This window comes from Choloepus didactylus, chromosome 9, assembly GCF_015220235.1.
Source record: "Choloepus didactylus isolate mChoDid1 chromosome 9, mChoDid1.pri, whole genome shotgun sequence".
Lineage (NCBI taxonomy): Eukaryota > Metazoa > Chordata > Mammalia > Pilosa > Megalonychidae > Choloepus > Choloepus didactylus.
The window spans coordinates 94,861,508-94,885,662 of record NC_051315.1 but is presented as its reverse complement, the minus strand read 5'-3'; the positions used below and the strand labels follow the sequence as shown (position 1 = coordinate 94,885,662).

At 42.0% G+C, this 24,155-nt stretch overlaps 1 protein-coding gene and 1 pseudogene across 3 annotated transcripts in view; one reads left to right on the top strand and one right to left on the bottom strand.

Moving 5' to 3' along the window:
* FAM117B (family with sequence similarity 117 member B) overlaps positions 1 to 24,155 on the bottom strand; it is a 226,081-nt gene that overhangs the window by 156,534 nt on the left and 45,392 nt on the right. The gene's annotated exons all lie outside the window — the stretch shown is intronic.
* On the top strand, positions 4,772 to 15,957 carry LOC119544744 (annotated as a pseudogene).

The following is a 24,155-nucleotide window of genomic DNA, read 5'->3' as shown; positions in this document are numbered from 1 at the left end:
GTATGCTAAATAAAGTCAGATAATTTTTTTAAAAAAACCTCCCCCATACCACTCACCTAAAACACAGGTCTTTTCTCATCATCTAACACCCATCTAAGAATTAACAACCGATCATTACTGACTCTTATAAATAAGTACAGATCCTTTACTTTTTATCCTAATACTTAAGTACCTTTAGCAAGTAGCTGTGCAATACCATAAGTCCAACTCTTAAGGACTTTTCAGAGACACTCTCACTAAGAAGGCAACATCTGAATAAAGACCTAAGAAGGTACATGTATAAAGGCCCTGCGTTGAAAAATATCTGATTAAAAAAAAAAAAAAAAAAAAAAAAAAAAAGAAAAATATATTCACTAAAATTAAAATTGAATAGATGATTAGATGGGACTTAAAGATAATCACTAACCTGGGAGATAAAAAAAAAAAAAAAGAAAGAAAAAGAAAAAGAAATTCTCCCAAACAGCAGCAAAAAGAAATAAAATATGAGAAAAGAAAAAGAAATTAAGACACGGAAGAGAGAACTAATGAGATATTTGTTGCATTATATTTGCAATCTAAATTCCAGAAGGAGAAAAAAGAAAAAGGCAATATTCAAAGAAATAATGATTTATAATTTTCGAGAATTGATGAAATACATGAATCTTCAGAAAAAAAGTCTGAAACAGATCCAGACAACTGCAGAACCATAAAGATAATGTGAAAAACCCTAAAAGCACCACAAGAAAAAAAGGATCAATAACTAATCCTCATCTACAATAAAAGAAGGTAGAAGTTACTGGAATAACTTCAAGTGGTAAGAAAATAATTACCAATCTAGAATTCTATACCCAGTTATACATCTTCCAAGTGTGTAAGGCTGAAACAAATTCATTCTCAAGCAAAGACTGAGAAGAATTACTAATGCAAAGACGCACTGTAAAAATTACCTAAAGGGGACTGAAAATGCCTACTTTACCAAAAGGGGGAAAAAGCAAGGTAACAGCTAAGGTTACAGTGACTGAGAGATCCCAAATAGAGTCGAAAGGCTATCTAGGAGGTTTCTCTTATGCAAGCTCCAGCTAAGACATCCCAAATGGCCACAGTATGCCATGCCGTTACCAAAAGTAGTCCCCAAATACCCAGGTCCCTACCTGAGATTCTATACAATATTCATTCACTAAGTTTTATCTCTCAGAAACTTTAATCCACCAAAGTGTTTCTATGCCAGACAAGTCCTAAGACCCAGAGGCAACAGCCTCTTTAAGAACAATGAGATGCATCCCCCTCTTCCCCATACTTCTGACACTTCCTTGCAATATGAACAAGTTAGGGTGTTCACTGCCTAGATACCCTTGAAGAAGGAGAAAGAGATTAAGTGAGAAGGGGTAGCAACAAACAAGGTAAGATTTAACAAAGGTCTATGAATACTGAAAACTTTATATAAATACATGTATTTATTTTTAGATGCTGGGGTATTGGAATAGCTGGAAGGAGGTTGTCCTAGTTTGCTAATGCTGCAGAATGCAAAACACCAGAGAAGGACTGGCTTTTATAAAAAGGGAGTTTATTCGGCTACACAGTTACAGTCTTAAGGCCATAAAGTGTCCAAGGTAACACATCAGTAATCAGGTACCTTCACTGGAGGATGGCCAAAGGCATCTGGAAAACCTCTGTTAGCTGGGAAGGCACGTGGCTGGCGTCTGCTCCAAAGTTCTGGTTCCAAAATGGCTTTCTCCCAGGATGTTCCTCTCTAGCAAGCTTGCTTCTCTTCAGAACATCACTCACAGCTGCACTCCGTCCAGTCTCTTTGAGTCAGCATGTTTTATATGATTCCACTGATCAAGGCCCACCCTGAATGGGTGGGGTCACACCTCCATGGAAGTATCCCACCAAAGTCACCACCCACAGCTGGATGGGGCACATTCCAAGCAAATCTAACCAGCACCAAAACGTCTGTCCCACAAGACCACAAAGATAATGGCATTTGGGGGACACAATACATTCAAACTGGCACAGAGGTAAATGACATGGTGGAACAGTAACCTATAACATTATTTGAAATTTGCTCTACAGCTACTCGTTGAATTGTGCTTTGAAAGTCTTCACCTTTCAGTATATACCTTACGTTTCATAATATGAACTCAAACTGTGGAACTGTAACCCACAAAAATTTTGAAATTACCTATATAGCTGCTTTTTGAGCTGTACATCGAACGTTAACACCTTTCTCTACGTATGATATATTTTACAATAATGGAAATAGCTGAAGTTGTGGAACTCTGACCCATGACATTCTTTGAAATTTGCTAACTACTTGTTAAATTGTACTTTGAAAGTTATCACTGTTATGTATATATGTTAAAGCTCAAAATTAAAAAAAAAATGCATTAATAAATACCTAAAGGAAAAGTACAATAGAAAGAGGGAAATTGAAACCTAGGAGAAAAAAAGCAGCACGTAAGAAGAAATGTTAAAAGTAGGGATAAAACTTATGATTACAACTAAGCAGTTACCATACAATGACAGTGGTAACAACTAATTTAGGGAATTTTAAAGAAAGCATAAACCTAAAATACTAGATAACAAGATAAGAGAAGGGATGTGGATGACTGGAATAAAGACTGAAAAGACAGAACTCTATTTTAGCATAGGGCATAATATTTAAAACTTCGGCATTAACTCTGAAAATACTATGAACATATCCCAATAATCAGCTATCTGATGGTAACTTTGCCTAATGTCCTCCAGTGCAAGACAACTCTCAGCTGCTTTTTGATCTTCTGAAATGCCTTGACCATAGTAATCCTAAATTGAGTGGAGTTGTGTCTTCAAAGCTACCATTAATACCCTCCTCAAGCAAAGAGACCTGATGGTTGTGAGAACTAGACCAGAGCAAGGAAGAGAAGAGCACTGAGAAGCAATGGGAATAATCTTACCGAAGAACACATTTGAGGAGGCAGGAGAGGTACAGGAAAGGAGTGTTATTGAAAAAGGGGAATATTTACCAGAAAAATAGAAGAAAAAAAAAAGAGAGAATGAAATAACACTTGTTTCACATAAATACATACTAACCAGACTGTCAAAATTGAATGGGACTTTAGAGATCAGTCCCTAATTTAAAATTGTTAATACTTCTTCATGTACCAATTGTTTAGTACATACATATCTTATGAACCAGGTTATATCTTTATTTTGTAAAATGTGGTGGGGCAGGAGGGTGACAAATGGAGAAGTTAAGCAACTTGCCTACTGTTGAACAGCTAGTTATGGTAATACTAAGATATAAATCCAGGTTTCTTAGTGTTCTTTCTACCACATTCATGTTACCTCCCCTTTGGAACATTGTGTGGAGGTGGGGGGATATTGAAGCCTTGTCCAGTTTCTGCATCTATTAAACTTCTAACCACTGTTACAGATTATAAAGGGGTTGGGCAGTGAGGTGGAATGGGGAGTTATTTCTTAATGTGTACAAAGTTTCAGTTTGGAATGATGAAAAGGTTTTCCTAATTGTGATGGTTAATTTTATATGTCAACACAGCCAGGTTATGGGATCCAGTTTGGCCACCCAGTGGCCTGCTTTTTAGTATGAGGGTATTTCATAGATGGGATTTGCATCTATGATCGACAAAGTAGATTGCCCTCTCCTCAATCAGTTGGAGGAGGTCTTAAAAGCCAGAACTGAGGGTACCAGCAGTCAAAAAGAATTTCTACCTCTAGTTCAGCACTGCCTCATGCTGGAATTTCCAGCCAGCCCACTTCACATAGGGAATTCAGACTGAGGCCTTCAACATCACCTTTACTGGAGTTTCCTGCTCACGGCCTGTACAGAGTCAGGACTTGTCAGTCCCCACAGTCACATGAGCCAATTCTTTATAATAAATCTCTTTATACACCCCACCCCACACACACACAGACATCCTATTGCTTATGTTTCTCTGGAGAACCCTGACAAATATAGCAAAGGATGATGCTGATAGCACAGTATTGTGGATCAAATTAGTATCACTGAATTGTACTCAAGAAAGTGGTTAAAATGGGAAATTTTACATTGTATATGTAACCACAATAATTTTTTTTTTTTTTAATTTTACCCAAAGAATAATCAAAACAATTCCTACTCTTCATTTCCACAGGAAATTGAATGTTATGGTATAACACAGTATCTCAATTAGAGCAGGCTCACATAACTGGTTTCTTAAAGTCTGGGTCAGAGCAACAGAATCACTTTAAGATGCTTGTTTAAAACGCACATTCTTGGACCCCACTTTTGACCTAATAAATCAGTTATCTCTAGGGTGGGACCCAGGAATTTTCTACGGAATTGATGTACCCTTGGTATGCAACAAATTGTTATCCAAGTCTCCTTTTCATTTATAAGTCAAATTCTTATCGTATTTTCCAGGGAACTGTGAAAGCATATATGCAATAAGACAAGAAGGTGAAAAATCATGGGATAATAAAATGTTAGTGACATTTCATATTATTTAATATCAATATTTGGGGTGGGGGCGTCTTGCGAGGAACGGGCGGGGGACGCGCGCCGAGGAGGCCTGGACCGCAGAGTGGGGGGCCCTCCTCCCCCCACCCCGCCCCGCCAGCAGGCCTTGGACCTACGGCGGCTGCATTCAACCCGGAGGGGGCCCGCACCTAGCGTGAACCCTGACTCTTCTCTGCAGGGACTGGGGCCCAGCGCCCCGGAGGAAGGCGTCGCGGGTGCTCTGCGAGCCAAGCTCGAGGAGGGGGAGGCGGCCTCGGGCACGCCTGACTCCCGGAGGGGGGGGGAGGGGCGCAGATGGCCACTCAGGTGGGGCTGCTGCTACTGGGGGCAGCTCCGCTCTTGTAGGCCGAAGAGCACGGGGGGGCGGGGGGGGCTGGTGAGGAAGAAGCCTCCGCCGCCGCCCAAGGGCAAGGGCGAGCCGGGAGTGAACGACGTCGGAGGCGGGGAGCCCAACCCGGAGACCACGGCCGCCCCGCGCCAAGCCGCACAAGAAGGGCACCAGGCAACAGGAGTGCGAGAGCCCGCGACCGCCTCAGCTGCCCAGCGCCGAGGGTCCAGCTCTCAGTGACGGGGAGGAGGGCAGAGGCGAGCCGGGCGCTAGCGGAGGAGCGAGCTGCAGCGGGCGCCGAGACTTCATGGAGCCCTCCCCGCCCCCTGCCCAAGGTGAACTGGTGGACTAACAACGCGTTGCCGCCGGCCCTGGCCACCATGAACAGATGGTCCCCACCAGAACACTGCCCCAGCCAAGGTGGTGAGAGCAGCAATTCCTAAACAGAGTAAAGGCAGTAAGGTTGGTGACTGGAGATGCAATCAACTGGCCCAAGCCTGGGGAGAGAGCTCACAGGAGTGTGCAGCCACAGTCCCAGAAGTCTCAGCCTGCCGGTAAGCTGCCACCCAAGGACATGAAGGAACAGGAGAAAGGAGAGGGGAGTGATAGTAAGGAGAGCCCGAAAACCAAGTCAGACGAATCAGGGGAAGAGAAGAATGGGGATGAGGACCGCCAGCGACGGCAGGCAAAAGAAAAAAGACAACAAACACAAGTGGGTTACATTGCAAATAGACATGAAGCCTGAGGAGAAGGTGATCCCATGCCCTGCTTGACCCCCGGAGCCTCAACACATACCTGCCAACCGTGTGGAGATTAAAGGGTCTGACCCTGCCACCTATGCGCCCGTGCCAGTGGCCACCCCACCCCCCACCCCAGCCTGGCAACCAGAGACCAAACCAGAGCCTGCCTGGCACAACCAGGATGAAACATTGAGTGTAAAGAGTGATGGGGAGAGGCGGGGCAAGATGGCGGACTGGTGAGCTGTATGTTTTAGTTACTCCTCCAGGAAAGTAGGTAAAAAGCCAGGAACTGCGTGGACTGGACACCACAGAGCAATCTGACTTTGGGCATACCTCATACAACACTCATGAAAATGTGCAACTGCTGAGATCAGCGAAATCTGTAAGTTTTTGCGGCCAGGGGACCCGCGCCCCTCCCTGCCAGGCTCAGTCCTGTGGGAGGAGGGGCTGTCAGCTCCGGGAAGGAGAAGGGAGAACTGCAGTGGCAGCCCTTATCGGAAACTCATTCTACTGATCCAAACTCCAACCATAGACAGACTGAGACCAGACACCAGAGAATCTGAGAACAGCCAGCCCAGCAGAGAGGAGACAGGCATAGAAAAAAAACAACACGAAAAACTCCAAAATAAAAGCGGAGGATTTTTGGAGTTCTGGTGAACATAGAAAGGGGAAGGGCAGAGCGCAGGCCCTGAGGCGCATATGCAAATCCCGAAGAAAAGCTGATCTCTCTGCCCTGTGGACCTTTCCTTAATGGCCCTGGTTGCTTTTTCTCTTAGCATTTCAATAACCCATTAGATCTCTGAGGAGGGCCTTTTTTTTTTTAATCCTTTTTTCTTTTTCTAAAACAATTACTCTAAGAAGCCCAATACAGAAAGCTTCAAAGACTTGCAATTTGGGCAGGTCAAGTCAAGAGCAGAACTAAGAGAGCACTGAGACAAAAGGCAATAATCCAGTGGCTGAGAAAATTCACTAAACACCACAACTTCCCAAGAAAAGGGGGGTGTCCGCTCACAGCCATCAACCTGGTGGACAGGAAACACTCCTGCCCATCGCCAGCCCCATAGCCCAGAGCTGCCCCAGACAACCCAGTGTGACGGAAGCGCTTCAAATAACAGGCACACACCACAAAACTGGGCGTGGACATTAGCCTTCCCTGCAACCTCAGCTGATTGTCCCAGAGTTGGGAAGGTGGAGCAGTGTGAATTAACAAAGCCCCATTCAGCCATCATTTGAGCAGACTGGGAGCCTCCCTACACAGCCCAGCAGCCCAGAACTGCCCTGGGGGGATGGCACTCACCTGTGACATAGCACAGTCATCCCTCAACAGAGGACCCGGGGTGCACAGCCTGGAAGATGGGCCCACTTGCAAGTCTCAGGAGCCATACGCCAATACCAAGGACTTGTGGGTCAGTGGCAGAGACAAACTGTGGCAGGACTGAACTGAAGGATTAGACTACTGCAGCAGCTTTAAAACTCTAGGATCACCACGGAGATTTGATTCTTAGGGCCACCCCCCCTCCCTGACTGCCGAGAAACACGCCCCATATACAGGGCAGGCAACACCAACTACACACGCAAGCTTGGTACACCAATTGGACCCCACAAGACTCACTCCCCCACTCACCAAAAAGGCTAAGCAGGGGAGAACTGGCTTGTGGAGAACAGGTGGCTCGTGGACGCCACCTGCTGGTTAGTTAGTTAAAGTGTACTCCACGAAGCTGTAGATCTGATAAATTAGAGATAAGGACTTCAATTGGTCTACAAATCCTAAAAGAACCCTATCAAGTTCAGCAAATGCCACGAGGCCAAAAACAACAGAAAATTATAAAGCATATGAAAAAAACAGACGATATGGATAACCCAAGCCCAAGCACCCAAATCAAAAGATCAGAAGAGACACAGCACCTAGAGCAGCTACTCAAAGAACTAAAGATGAACAATGAGACCATAGTACGGGAGACAAAGGAAATCAAGAAGACCCTAGAAGACCATAAAGAAGACATTGCAAGACTAAATAAAAAAATGGATGATCTTATGGAAATTAAAGAAACTGTTGACCAAATTAAAAAGATTCTGGACACTCATAGTACAAGACTAAAGGAAGTTGAACAACGAATCAGTGACCTGGAAGATGACAGAATGGAAAATGAAAGCATAAAAGAAAGAATGGGGAAAAAAATTGAAAAAATCGAAATGGACCTCAGGGATATGATAGATAATATGAAACGTCCGAATAGAAGACTCATTGGTGCCCCAGAAGGGGAAGAAAAGGGTAAAGGTCTAGGAAGAGTATTCAAAGAAATTGTTGGGGAAAACTTCCCAAACCTTCTAAACAACATAAATACACAAATCACAAATGCTCAGCGAACTCCAAATAAAATAAATCCAAATAAACCCACTCCGAGACATATACTGATCACACTGTCAAACACAGAAGAGAAGGAGCAAGTTCTGAAAGCAGCAAGAGAAAAGCAATTCACCACATACAAAGGAAACAGCATAAGACTAAGCAGTGACTACTCAGCAGCCACCATGGAGGCAAGAAGGCAGTGGCACGATATATTTAAAATTCTGAGTGAGAAAAATTTCCAGCCAAGAATACTTTATCCAGCAAAGCTCTCCTTCAAATTTGAGGGAGAGCTTAAATTTTTCACAGACAAGCAAATGCTGAGAGAATTTGCTGACAAGAGACCTGCCCTACTGGAGATACTCAAGGGAGCCCTACAGACAGAGAAACAAAGACAGGACAGAGAGACTAGGAGAAAGGTTCAGTACTAAAGAGATTCGGTATGGGTACAATAAAGGATATTAATAGAGAGAGGGGAAAAATATGACAAACATAAACCAAAGGATAAGATGGCTGATTCAAGAAATGCCTTCACGGTTATGACGTTGAATGTAAATGGATTAAACTCCCCAATTAAAAGATATAGATTCGCAGAATGGATCAAAAAAATGAACCATCAATATGTTGCATACAAGAGACTCATCTTAGACACAGGGACACGAAGAAACCGAAAGTGAAAGGATGGAAAAAAATATTTCATGCAAGCTACAGTCAAAAGAAAGCAGGTATAGTAATATTAATCTCAGATAAAATAGACTTCAAATACAGGGATGTTTTGAGAGACAAAGAAGGCCACTACATACTAATAAAAGGGGCAATTCAACAAGAAGAAATAACAATCGTAAATGTCTATGCACCCAATCAAGGTGCCACAAAATACATGAGAAAAACACTGGCAAAACTAAAGGAAGCAATTGATGTTTCCACAATAATTGTGGGAGACTTCAACACATCACTCTCTCCTAGAGATAGATCAACCAGACAGAAGACCAATAAGGAAATTGAAAACCTAAACAATCTGATAAATGAATTAGATTTAACAGACATATACAGGACATTACATCCCAAATCACCAGGACACACATACTTTTCTAGTGCTCACGGAACTTTCTCCAGAATAGATCATATGCTGGGACATAAAACAAGCCTCAATAAATTTAAAAAGATTGAAATTATTCAAAGCACATTCTCTGACCACAATGGAATACAATTAGAAGTCAATAACCATCAGAGACTTAGAAAATTCACAAATACCTGGAGGTTAAACAACACACTCCTAAACAATCAGTGGGTTAAAGAAGAAATACCAAGAGAAATTGCTAAATATATAGAGACGAATGAAAATGAGAACACAACATACCAAAACCTATGGGATGTAGCAAAAGCAGTGCTGAGGGGGAAATTTATAGCACTAAACGCATATATTAAAAAGGAAGAAAGAGCCAAAATCAAAGAACTAATGGATCAACTGAAGAAGCTAGAAAATGAACAGCAAACCAATCCTAAACCAAGTACAAGAAAAGAAATAACAAGGATTAAAGCAGAAATAAATGACATAGAGAACAAAAAAACAATAGAGAGGATAAATATCACCAAAAGTTGGTTCTTTGAGAAGATCAACAAGATTGACAAGCCCCTAGCTAGACTGACAAAATCAAAAAGAGAGAAGACCCATATAAACAAAATAATGAATGAAAAAGGTGACATAACTGCAGATCCTGAAGAAATTTAAAAAAAATTATAAGAGGATATTATGAACAACTGCATGGCAACAAACTGGATAATGTAGAAGAAATGGACAATTTCCTGGAAACATATGAACAACCTAGACTGACCAGAGAAGAAATAGAAGACCTCAACCAACCCATCACAAGCAAAGAGATCCAATCAGTCATCAAAAATCTTCCCACAAATAAATGCCCAGGGCCAGATGGCTTCACAGGGGAATTCTACCAAACTTTCCAGAAAGAACTGACACCAATCTTACTCAAACTCTTTCAAAACACTGAAGAAAATGGAACACTACCTAACTCATTTTATGAAGCTAACATCAATCTAATACCAAAACCAGGCAAAGATGCTACAAAAAAGGAAAACTACCGGCCAATCTCCCTAATGAATATAGATGCAAAAATCCTCAACAAAATACTTGCAAATCGAATCCAAAGACACATTAAAAATATCATACACCATGACCAAGTGGGGTTCATTCCAGGCATGCAAGGATGGTTCAACATAAAAAAATCAATCAATGTATTACAACACATTAACATGTCAAAAGGGAAAAATCAATTGATCATCTCAATAGATGCTGAAAAAGCATTTGACAAAATCCAACATCCCTTTTTGATAAAAACACTTCAAAAGGTAGGAATGGAAGGAAACTTCCTCAACATGATAAAGAGCATATATGAAAAACCCACAGCCAGCATAGTACTCAATGGTGAGAGACTGAAAGCCTTCCCTCTAAGATCAGGAACAAGACAAGGATGCCCGCTGTCACCACTGTTATTCAACATTGTGCTGGAAGTGCTAGCCAGAGCAATCTGGAAAGACAAAGAAATAAAAGGCATCGAAATTGGAAAAGAAGAAGTAAAACTGTCATTGTTTGCAGATGATATGATCTTATATCTAGAAAACCCTGAGAAATCGACGATACAGCTACTAGAGCTAATAAACAGATTTAGCAAAGTAGCGGGATACAAGATTAATGCACATAAGTCAGTAATGTTTCTATATGCTAGAAATGAACAAACTGAAGAGACACTCAAGAAAAAGATACCATTTTCAACAGCAACTAAAAAAATCAAGTACCTAGGAATCAACTTAACCAAAGATGCAAAAGACCTATACAAAGAAAACTACATAACTCTACTAAAAGAAATAGAAGGGGACCTTAAAAGATGGAAAAATATTCCATGTTCATGGATAGGAAGACTAAATGTCATTAAGATGTCAATTCTACCCAAACTCATCTACAGATTCAATGCAATCCCAATCAAAATTCCAACAACCTACTTTGCAGACTTGGAAAACCTAGTAATCAAATTTATTTGGAAAGGGAAGATGCCTCGAATTGCTAAAGACACTCTAAAAAAGAAAAACGAAGTGGGAGGACTTACACTCCCTGACTTTGAAGCTTATTATAAAGCCACAGTTGCCAAAACAGCATGGTATTGGCACAAAGATAGACATATAGATCAATGGAATCGAATTGAGAATTCGGAGATAGACCCTCAGATCTATGGCCGACTGATCTTTGATAAGGCCCCCAAAGTCACTGAACTGAGTCATAATGGTCTTTTCAACAAATGGGGCTGGGAGAGTTGGATATCCATATCCAAAAGAACGAAAGAGGACCCCTACCTCACCCCCTACACAAAAATTAACTCAAAATGGACCAAAGATCTCAATATAAAAGAAAGTACCATAAAACTCCTAGAAGATAATGTAGGAAAACATCTTCAAGACCTTGTATTAGGCGGCCACTTCCTAGACTTTACACCCAAAGCACAAGCAACAAAAGAGAAAATAGAGAAATGGGAACTCCTCAAGCTTAAAAGTTTCTGCACCTCAAAGGAATTTCTCAAAAAGGTAAAGAGGCAGCCAACTCAATGGGAACAAATTTTTGGAAACCATGTATCTGACAAAAGACTGATATCTTGCATATATAAAGAAATCCTACAACTCAATGACAATAGTACAGACAACCCAATTATAAAATGGGCAAAAGATATGAAAAGACAGTTCTCTGAAGAGGAAAAACAAATGGCCAAGAAACACATGAAAAAATGTTCAGCTTCACTAGCTATTAGAGAGATGCAAATTAAGACCACAATGAGATACCATCTAACACCGGTTAGAATGGCTGCCATTAAACAAACAGGAAACTACAAATGCTGGAGGGGATGTGGAGAAACTGGAACTCTTATTCATTGTTGGTGTGATTGTATAATGGTTCAGCCACTCTGGAAGTCAGTCTGGCAGTTCCTTAGAAAACTAGATATAGAGTTACCATTCGATCCAGCGATTCCACTTCTCGGTATATTCCCGGAAGGTCGGAAAGCAGTGACACGAACAGATATCTGCACGCCAATGTTCATAGCAGCATTATTCACAATTGCCAAGAGACAGAAACAACCCAAATGTCCTTCAACAGATGAGTGGATAAATAAAATGTGGTATATACACACGATGGAATACTACGCGGCAATAAGAAGGAACAATCTCGTGAAACATATGACAACATGGATGAACCTTGAAGACATAATGCTGAGCGAAATAAGCCAGGCACAAAAAGAGAAATATTATATGCTACCACTAATGTGAACTTTGAAAAATGTAGAACAAATGGTTTATAATGTAGAATGTAGGGGAACTAGCAATAGAGAGCAATTAAGGAAGGGGGAACAATAATCCAAGAAAAACAGATAAGCTATTTAACGTTCTGGGGATGCCCAGGAATGACTATGGTCTGTTAATTTCTGATGGATATAGTAGGAACAAGTTCACAGAAATGTTGCTATATTATGTAACTTTCTTGGGGTAAAGTAGGAACATGTTGGAAGTTAAGCAGTTATCTTAGGCTAGTTGTCTTTTTCTTACTCCCTTGTTATGGTCTCTTTGAAATGTTCTTTTATTGTATGTTTGTTTTCTTTTTAACTTTTTTTTTCATACAGTTGATTTAAAAAAGAAGGGAAAGTTAAAAAAAAAAAAAAAGAAAAACAAGAAAAAAAAAAAGATGTAGTGCCCCCTTGAGGAACCTGTGGGGAATGCAGGGGTATTGGCCTACCCCACCTCCATGGTTGCTAACATGACCACAGACATAGGGGACTGGTGGTTTGATGGGTTCAGCCCTCTACCATAGGTTTTACCCTTGGGAAGACGGTTGCTGCAAAGGAGAGGCTAGGCCTCCCTATGGTTGTGCCTAAGAGCCTCCTCCCGAACGCCTCTTTGTTGCTCAGATGTAGCCCTCTCTCTCTGGCTAAGCCAACTTGAAAGGTGAAATCACTGCCCTCCCCTCTACATGGGATCAGACACCCAGGGGAGTGAATCTCCCTGGAAACGTGGAATATGACTCCCGGGGAGGAATGTGGACCTGGCATCGTGGGACGGAGAACATCTTCTTGACCAAAAGGGGGATGTGAAAGGAAATGAAATAAGCTTCAGTGGCAGAGAGATTCCAAAAGGAGCCGAGAGGTCACTCTGGTGGGCACTCTTACGCACACTTTAGACAACCCTTTTTAGGTTCTAAAGAACTGGAGTAGCTGGTGGTGGATACCTGAAACTATCAAACTACAACCCAGAACCCATGAATCTCGAAGACAGTTGTATAAAAATGTAGCTTATGAGGGGTGACAATGGGATTGGGAAAGCCATAAGGACCACACTCCACTTTATCTAGTTTATGGATGGATGAGTAGAAAAATAGGGGAAGGAAACAAACAGACAAAGGTACCCAGTGTTCTTTTTTACTTCAATTGCTCTTTTTCACTCTAATTATTATTCTTGTTATTTTTGTGTGTGTGCTAATGAAGGTGTCAGGGATTGATTTAGGTGATGAATGTACAACTATGTAATGGTACTGTAAACAATCGAAAGTACGATTTGTTTTGTATGACTGCGTGGTATGTGAATATATCTCAATAAAATGAAGATTAAAAACAAATTAAGGGAAAAAAGCATGAAGTTCATGGTGGTAAATTATAATATGCTACTATATAAGAAATGCAATTACATGTTCATCGCTTGCAGTGAAATTGTTATTATAATATTATGGTATTATAAAAATGATATAGTTATAAAATAGGAAATTTACCTTAGGTGGGTTTTTTTTTTACATTAAGATATAATAAAATTATGTTCTGAAAAAAAAAAAAAAAAAGAGTGATGGGCTGCTCATTTTGACTACCACTACTAGTTTGGCTACTGAAAGTATGATGCTGCAGAGGGGTCTCACACCCCCAAATACATGAATAACAACACCTACTACTTGGACAATGTCAGTAGCACTGAGCTTTATGGTGTGGACCAGAAGCTGCTCAAAGACTACATCAAGTCTTTGATTGAATACTACTTCGGTGTGGACAATTTAGAATGAGATTTCTTCCTGCGACAAGAAATGGATGCTGATGGTTTCCTTCCCATCACCCTTATTGCTTCCTTCCACTGAGTCTAGGCCCTAACCACCAACATTTCACTCATCTTTGCGGCCCTAAAGGACAGCAAGGTGGTGGAGATCGTTGATGAGAAAGTTCGCAGTAGGGAGGAGCCTGAGAAATGGCCTCTTCCTAGTCCCTCAATAGTGGATTATTCCAAGACTGATTTCTCCCAGCTTCTCAACTGCCTTGAGTTTGTACCCCACCAGCACTACCAGAAGGAGACAGAGTCAGCACCTGGGTCTCCCTGTGCAGTCACCCCAGTGCCAACTAAAACAGAAGAGGTCAGCAACCTAAAGACACTGCCCAAGGGCCTGTCTGGAAGCCTGCCTGACCTGGATTCCGAGAACTGGATTAAAGTGAAGAAGAGGCCTCAGCCCTCCCCAGCACGGTCCAAGAAGTCAGAGGAGCCCAGATTCATCCACCCACCTTCTCTGCCTCAGCAGCTGCCTCCCAGCAGCTGATGTCCAAGGATCAGGATGAGCAAGATGAACTGGATTTCCTGTTTGACGAGGAGACGGAACAGATGGATGGGCCTAAGAACACCTTCACCGCCTGGTCCGATAAGGACTCTGACTATGAGACTGATGACAGGGATGTTAACAAGATCCTCCTTATCACCCAGACGCCACCTTACATGCGCTGGCACCCAGGGACTGCACAGGCAACCACACCTCACGTGCCAAGATGAGTACCGAGCTGGCCAAGGTCATTAATGACGGGCTCTTCAACTATGAGCAAGACCTGTGGACTGAGAAGTTTGAACCTGAGGTATTCCCAGATCAAGCAAGAAGTCAAGAACTTCAAGAAAGTCAACATGATCAGCCGGGAGCAATCTGACACTCTTGACTCCAGAACCTCCCTCCCATGGATCCTCCCTGGGCCGCCCCGGTTCCAGCAAGTCCCAACAGATGCCCTAGCCAACAAGTTGTTTGGTGCTCCAGAGCCCTCCATCGCCCAGTCTCTAGCAACCACTGTCCCAGAGTCGCCAAACTACCGCAATGCCAGGACCCCCCGGACACCACAGCTCAAAGACTAGCCAGATGTCACGGTTTTACCCAGTGATGAAGGAAGGACGAACAATAGATGCCAAGATGCCTCGGAAAAGGAAGACAAGTCACAGCTCAAATCCACCTTTGGGGAGTCATGTGGGCTGAGTGATGGATTCTCATAAGCACGGGCCTCGGACTGCTTCCATCAGCTCCAGTCTCTCAGAAGGGACACCTATGGTTGGCAGCTATGGCTGTACTCCTCAGTCACTGCTCAAATTCCAGCATCCTTCTTGTGAGCTGCTCAAGGAAAATAGCTTCACACAACACGTCTACCACAAGTATCGCAGGCACTGCCTTAATGATCAGAAATGCTTGGGCACTGGCCAGTCTCAGGAAATGAACACACTCTTCCGCTTCTGGTCCTCCTTCCTCCAGCTGGCTCTGGAGGATGCCAAAGAAGGCTACAGATATGGTTTGGAGTGCCTTTTTCGATACTACACTTATGGACTGGAAAAGAAGTTCTGGCTGAACATATTCAAGGATTTTCAGGAGGAAACCATATAGGACTATGAAGCTGGCCAACTCTATGGAGTGGAGAAGTTCTGGGCCTTCTTAAAATATTTCAAAGCCAAAAATTTGGACATTGACCGCAAACTGCAAGAATACCTCGGCAAATTCCGACGTCTCAAAGACTTCCGAGTGGATCCCCCCATGGGTGAGGAGGGCAACTATAAACGACACCCAGTGGCAGTAGGAGGCGGCAGCGGTGAGGGCAGGAAGTGGTGCCCCTCCCAGTCTTCCAGCAGACCCACCACCATGGTCAGCCAAGCCCCAACATCACTCACCGGCCAGCCCATCCAGGAAGATACCAAATGGACAAGCCAGCACTCGGACACACAGACTTTGGGAAAGTGAAAGGCCCTTTAGCCCTGGGGTTTGGGGATGGGGAAGGTGGTGGGTTGGGTGAGAGGCTATGGGGGTGCCCAGTCCAGGAGAGGAGACAGAAAAGAGACCGGCCTGGAGCTATTAGGATAGGCCCTCATGCTGAGTAGCAACATGTACAACATTTGGGCTATCAGAGGTAGCCCTGGGCAGAAGCCTCCACATACCCCCTTCCTCCTCCTCTCTCCATGATTCTTCATACCCTAGCTTCTTCAAAGGGGGGGGGAGGGGAGGAAGAGGGGAGATATATATACATCAAGTTTTAAATTATTGATAGTTCGTCTAGATTACCAAAATCACTCTGCAGCCCTGCCCACGGCTGGTAGGCCGCAACCCTGGTCCCCACCCACAGCCTCTTCCTGCTCCCCTCAAGCAAACTATGCAGCCCATAAAAAGACACTGCGGGGCCCATTGCCCAGCACTGTCCATGGAAGGCTGTGACAGCGCCCCTGGGCCCCAGGAACATACTAACCCCTTGGTCATCTGGGGCTTGCCATCACTGTGTTCTCTCCCTGTTGTCCCCACCAGACCCTTCTGTCATCTTCTGGGAGAAGGAAACCAAAGGATCTAAAAGTGGGGGATGGGTGAAGGTTTCAGCTTCTCCCCACTCCTTCTCCCCACAACCCTTATATCCCAGCCCAGAGAGAGACACTGCTCATACCAGAAAAGACTATTGGAAAGAAGGATTATTTTATTTTTCTCTGACCTTTCCATCCTTGGAAAAATGGGGGAGGGAAAAAAGAAGACAAAATTGACCAAAAAAAAACAAAAAAACAAAAACCCAGAAAACCCCCACCTAATCCACAGAAAGTAATGTCTTTCCCCTACCCTTGGATTATCTCTTTTTTTTTGTTTGTTTTTGTTCTTGGAAATAATATTTTTTTAAAAAGTTGCCTTATTGTGGAGCAGGAATCTGAAATACCCAAATGCCTGTTTTCCTTGATGGAGTCAACCTGAAGAGCTCCCACCTTCTCTGGATGTGCTGGGCTTGGATTGGCTAGAATCTTTCTCTGGATTGAGTTGCAAATACATTGCCTCCTGACTGGAGGCATGAGAGTTGGGAGCAGCTCCTACCAGAGCTGCACCCACAATATCCCTGCTGTTGCATCATTTGAAGCTGATGTCCTGTGTCTTTAAAACTGCTGCCACTGTTGTTTCCTCACTCTGCTTGCTGTTGTCTCATGCCAGGCCCCATCCTGCCGTGACACCTTTCACCCCACCCTTGGAACTTCAAGACCAAGTTTTCTTCAAACTGTTGGAGAATAGGCTGGCCTGGATCTGGAACACACTTGTTCTCAGCATGAATATCTTCCCCCACTCCAGAGGGGAAAGCTGAACACCTGGCAGCTGAGGCTTGGATATATTTCTTGTGTTGGCCTGAAAGATCTGAGACCTTGAGGAGGCTTTGACTTTCGCAAAAGGTGGAGAAAAATGCCACTTCTCCCTATGGTCTGGTGGGGTGTCCCCATCTTGTATCCCATCTCTGCCAACCCTCCACTTCACCCCACCTCTGCCAACCCTCCACTTGACCCCACCTGGGAACGAGGGATGAAGAGGAGTTGGGGGTTGGGGGGAATCCTGCCAGTGGCTGAAGCCCTGTGGCAGGAAGGTGTATGTGGACATAGAGTATACCTGAGTTATCTTCTCCAGCCATTAACTGGGTTGGGCTGTGAATGACAATGGAGTGGCTAGAGTCTACTATCTCAGAACCTAGCGAGGGTGATGAAGGACTGTCCCACACAGACTTTGAGATGTGTGTTGGGTATGGGCATGATGACGTGTGTCCCTCAGTGAGAACTGGGCAACGGGAAGAAATCTGTAGTCTTACTGCTCAATTGCTAGAACTTCATTGGATCTCTTTCTTGATTGGTTCCTCTTTTAGGCCCAAAGGTTGGGAGTAGAAGACAGTATCCCAAGCTGGCAAGGGCCTGCCTTCTGTTTTGGGTACCTCATTGCTTTTAGCCTGCACCCTCCCCCCATCTTTGCTCTTCTAGTGGTTAGTATGTGAGAAGCCTGTCTCAGTTCCTCTGACCCAGTCCTCTTAAAAGCCAAGGATGTTCAGTGAGTGCCTGGTCTCTGCTAGGACAATGGGATCTGAGGCCTTTCCCTACCCAGTCTGGTATCTGCCCCACATTGTACCAGACACTGGACCCCTGGAACACTTCCTCCTTCCCTTTATTCCTCTTTCTCTCCTTCAGATCACTCAGCCCTATACTGTATCCAGCACCAAAGAAACCTCAGTGCTTGTCCTCTGCTGGGTTTGGGGGCACAAGGAAGCCTTGGAGGTGTGAGGAAAGGGTTACCCTCCTCTCCCTGATCCTCCCCTACAGACACCCCAGAAAGAGGAAGCCCCTTGGGGGTGTAGGTGAGGATTCATCTCAACGTAGGCTAAGGATGGGGAAGAAGGGAACTTTTTTGGGGGAAACATGGTTAGAAGCTGATGTTGCAAAGAGTAGTTTACATCTTCATTTTCTGAAGACACTTGAATTTAGGACCAATGTATCTGTGACAAGCATGTCAGAGTGGCAGGACCATCGGGGCTAGCCACTTCATACCCACCATTCTCCCAAGGGGATCCAACACCTGAGACACAAAGCAACACCCTGCCCCAAATCTCTCTGTTCATCCTGTACCCTTCAAAGGCTGCTCCATGCCAACACAACCTTGGGAAATCAGATATCAGGAGGTCTGCGTGCCTCAGTCCTGTTGAGGGACTGGCTTCTTTCACCTTCCCCTGAACCTGGGTGCAGATGCACTACCAGTACAAAAAGGCCACCAGTCCTGCCCCAGCCTGGACCCCGGGGGCTCACTGTCAAAGTTGTTTTGTTTTGGTTTTGTTCCATCATAGCTCCTTTTTCCCCTTCCCTGATGACTGATTTTATAACAGAAATTAAGCTGCTCGGAAGTCCCTGGAAGTGGGGAGGAGGGGCAAGGAAGACCACTTAGTTAGGGAAGGCAGGGGTGTGTTTACCAAAAGCCTTGGGTAGAGTGGTCTTGATCGTTGGCACCGTCCTGAAGGGGACCCCAAAGCATCTCCTGTGTACAGGGTCCCTGGATTTGACCCAGCCCCACCCTCTCCTTCAGCCACATTGATGGCAGAGGCAGAGAAGTTAAGAACTTAACAGCCCATTTCTCACTGGAGAGGAAAACTTATCATCTGGCTTTGCAGAGAAGGTTCCACCTTATGCTCATAGTACCTTATCTTTTCCATGTGCTAGGATATCACAATTAAAAGGGCAAAAAAAAAAAATAGAAATGTAAAATACTTGAATGAGCTTGTATTATAACATTAATATTATTGAGAGTATCTGCTTTCCAGGCTGAAGTGATCCATTCATTATTCTAGTCCCGCTTTAGTCCTTTGTAGTTTGTAGCAATTATTATGCTTTTCTTTTTAATACAAAAAAAATGTATAAAAATAAAAAATTGAAAAGGAAAAAAAAAAAAAGTCAATATTTAAAAATACGTTATTTGAGCACTTAGTGATCATCCTATTCCAGGCACCAACAGAAACCTTCACAGGTGACAGAGTAATAAGAAACACAACTTCCTAATGATAACTTGATAACATCCCAAAGGTAGCTCTAAAAATTAAAGTTTATTAACACCTTGTTCCTTGACCCCATGCCTTTGAGATTATCTAGAAGATCCACAAAACAACCAAACCAACTCCAAGTACCAACCACCAGCTTTGTAGTAGAGACAGGTTTAATTTTTGAGCAAATAAAAGGGGTGTTTGCCAAAAGGTGAACATTAATTATAGTACAATTCAATGCAAACAACAATAGTAAAATAGTACAATGGCAGTAAAGCAAATGTAACAAGTAATGTGAAGAGAGATGCATATAAAAAAGTGTACATTGTAATAATGTAACTTTTACTAATAAGAAACTAAAACATTGTAAATGTAAGATTCCTATTTACTAATGAAATAACCAATTTGATTAACATTTTTCATTTATGAAAACTTAATTTTAGCACCAATGCAGGCCAAGTTTTTATAAGTTAAAAAAACAAACTTTAAGCACCAGTCAATACTACATGTGTGATCAAACAAGGGGAAACAAGTCTATGCATAGCTGTCTGTTAGAAATAATTCTAACTGGCTTCATTCCTATAATCACCAGTGAAAAAGGAAATTATATTCTCTAACAAATATATAATCTTAAAACATTACAGAAAACAAGAAACCACATAATGTCCAAAATGAGAAACCGATTAAATATATTATGGCAGAGTCATACAATATTATATGGCCATTCAAAAGAATAAACATATAGATCTACATGTTCTGGTCTAGAGGGTTATCCATGATAAACTGGGTAGATAAAAAAGCACATCCTCCCACATTAAAAAAGGTATATTCTCATGTTTTAAATGTTATTTTTAAAATAAACAAGATGTATATAAGTGTTAGTACATTTATGAAAAAATAAGCTAACAACCTTTTGGGGACAGAATAATGAGCTTTAAATTCTCATTTAGGCATTTCTGTACTATTTTATTTTTACAGGGTGTATGCACTCAGATAAAACATTAGAAATAATAACAAACTTAAGTTATGATGTTTTTTGAAATCATAAAATGCTGGAAAACACAAAAATGACTGCATTAGATTTGGGGACTGTTCTAGTTTGCTAATGCTGCCGGAATGCAAACACCAGAGATGGACTGGCTTTTATAAAAGGGGGTTTATTTGGTTCACAGTTGCAGTCTTAAGGCCATAAAGTGTCCAAGGTAACACATCAGCAATCAAGTACCTTCATTGGAGGATGGCCAACGGTGTCCGGAAAACCTGTTAGCTGGGAAGGCACATGGCTGGCATCTACTCCAAAGTTCTGGTTTCAAAACGGCTTTCTCCCAGGACATTCCTCTCTAGGCTGCAGTTCCTCAAAAATGTCACTCTTAGTTGCACTTGGGGTATTTGTCCTCTCTTAGCTTCTCCAGAGCAAGAGTCTGCTTTCAGTGGCCATCTTCAAAATGTCTCTCATCTGCAGCTCCTGTGCTTTCTTCAAAATGTCCCTCTTGGCTGTAGCTCCTCTTCAAAAGTTCACTCTCAGCTGCACTGAGTTCCTTCTGTTTGTCAGCCCATTTATATGGCTCCACTGATCAAGGCCCACCCTGAATGGGTGGGGCCACACCTCCATGGAAATTATCTCATCAGAGTTATCACCCACAGTTGGGTGGGGCACATTCCATGGAAACACTCAAAGAATTACAATCTAATTAACCCTGATAGGTCTGCCCACACAAGATTACATCAAAGATAATGGCGTTTGGGGGACATAATACATTCAAACTGGCACAGGGACTTATCATGGTTTATATCTGGGGTTGGGGCAAACTACAGCCCAACAGCCAAAACTGGTCCACACGTATTTTTGTGTGGCCAGCAAGCTAAGAATGTTTTTTACTTTTGTTAATAGTTGGGGGAAAAAATCAAAAGAATAATATTTTGTGACATATAAACATTATATCAAATTCAGATTTCAGTGGTGCATAAAATCTTATTGGAACACAGGCATGCTTATTCAGTTACATGATCTTGTGCTACAAAGGCACATTTGAGCAGTTGCTACAGAGACCTTATGTGGCCCTCTCATTGCTTTGCGCTGCTACTTAGCATACTGCAAATCACAGTAAGACAATAATGCCATATTACCTATCTGTGTGAAAAGATATTTTTAAAAATTATACATAAAATCTTATTACAGATCAGCATGAACAAATGAACATTTGCAACTGATCTGATAATAAAGAACACTAATTTTTAACCATAATTAAGCAAAACATTTCCCCCAAAAAAGAATTTCCACTTCTCAATGGAACTATATTATAAGAAAATATACATAATTATTACTATAATTTGAAACTTCATCAATTAAAAATTTGTAGAAAGTTGTTTTCTCTCTTGTTAGGTGAGTACATACATAATATCTCTGATTTTGCCTCTCTACAAAGGTTAAAATATTTACTCACTAGCCCATTACAAGAAAAGTCTGCTAACCCCTGGTTTATATGGTGTGCCTCAACGTCCTGGCCGCTGCCAGAACACCTTCATATCTAATTTTTCAGTGGGAAGGAGAGACAGGCTTGGCTAACTTATGCTTAACTTTCATAGGAACTTTTAAAATATTAAACATAACTATATGCATAAGTAGGATTATATTACAATGCTATCCTTCTAGTACTGATCATTCTAGTTCTGTATGATGGTAAATGACTTGTTCGTCTTAAAGCCACATATGAAAACATGTTTTACACGTATACTCTATTTATTTTACATTATGTCTTAATAAGGCTCTCGCATAGTTAAAAGTATAAAAGTTCAGGTACTGGATATGTGACCCACATAACAAAAACTTAACTCCACTATAATAACATTTACAGCAGCTGCGTTGCTGATAATCATAAAACTGCTTCACAGATATGCCTCAGATACATAATTTGCTTTTGAAATGACACAATCATTTCCTTAAAATAATGCCTAATTCTTGCAAACGTTAACCATCTCTTCATGTACAGTCTCCCTGTTATAGTGTATTTTGATTAAACAGAAGAAAAATAAATGCAGTAATATCCCTAAGTTCAAGAAAACACGTACCCACATTAACTGTGACTATTGAAAAGCAATAAATATACATGCTCACGAATGTTCCATTAACTAAAATATAAATTTCTATTGGGATACTCACAAGAGGATTGGTCTCAGAAAGAAAGAAAAAATAAGTATGCACTATGTAAAATGGTGTATATCAATATCAAATTGCTAAAAACTATCTGGCTCTTTTCCACCCTATGACCCTTGTTTCAGTTGCCCAAAAGTACACAAACCAAACAGATCTTCCTAACAAGTCTACAGTTATCCGTTCCACATCACCAGGGTTAGGGATGTGGCACCCACACAATCTGGAAAATATGCGTAAAATTTTTTGGACTTTCCTTCATACCAGAAAAAAAGTCTGAATTTTTTCTTTTTCTTTTATGGGGTTTTAACGATACATTATTGTAAATTTTGCGTTAAGTATTTGGTCATACGCTATATGTAAGTCAATGTTAAGTAAAAATACTGTCATCTGCTGGCCTTTGCATGTTGTCTGCGGCTTCCACAGAACACCCCAAAAATGTGCATCTAATTTCTTGTGCCAAACCACAATATATTCAAACTATGATGGAGAAAGTCATAATTGAGGAGAGATAACTGCAATTTCATTTTAAAGATTTTTAATTATCCACGAGTTTGACTTTTCAATTTTGTGTCCTGTGATGGGTTGGAACTATGTACCCCAGAAAAAACATGTTCTTAAACTTAATCCATTCCTGTGGGTGTGAACCCACTGTAAGTATGACCTTCTGATGAGTTACTTCAGTTAAGGTATGACCCAACTCAATCAGGAGGGTCTTCATTTTATCACTGGAATCCTTTAGAAGCAGAATGAAATTCAGAGAGAGAAAAGTCACAAGGGAGGAGCCAGAAGCTGAACATCAGAAGAACTTGGAAGAGAAGGGAGAGGCCACCATGCACACTGCCATATGACAGAGAAGTTAACGACAAAGGATCACCAGCAGTCAGCCACAGAACACCACAGTCTTCTGGGAAAAGCATTGTATTGATTCCTTGATATGAACTTCTATTAGCCTCAAAACCACAAGCTAATAAATTCCCACTGTTTAAGCCAACCTGTTTCATGATATTTGCTTGACCAGCCAAGGAAAACAAAAACTTCCAAAACTATTAGATTTCTATAATGAAATGAAGAACAGAAGAGTTATACACACAATTACACGTAAAAATACTAAACATTTTCTCTTTTGAACTCCCTTCCAATAATCCATTCATTTAAATATTTACTAAGGACCTCTGAGCCAGCACTAGGCCCTAGAAATGAGAAAGAGAAAGTCACAGCAAGCACTAAAACTGACAAAATCTTAATGGAAGTTAAGGGAGGGAAGGGAGCATAAACAGTCAAAAATGACACAAGATTCTCAGGCTAAATGAACAAAGACTGTAAGTACAGAAAAGAAGATACTCTGACAGCTGAAAAGACACTTCATGCTCTGGCCTCTCCAGCCTCATTTCTTGCTTGCAATGCCTCGATTCCTACGGTACCGCCATGCTGAACAGATTTGCAGTTCCCAATACATATCATGCCCTTCCATGACTCCAGTCT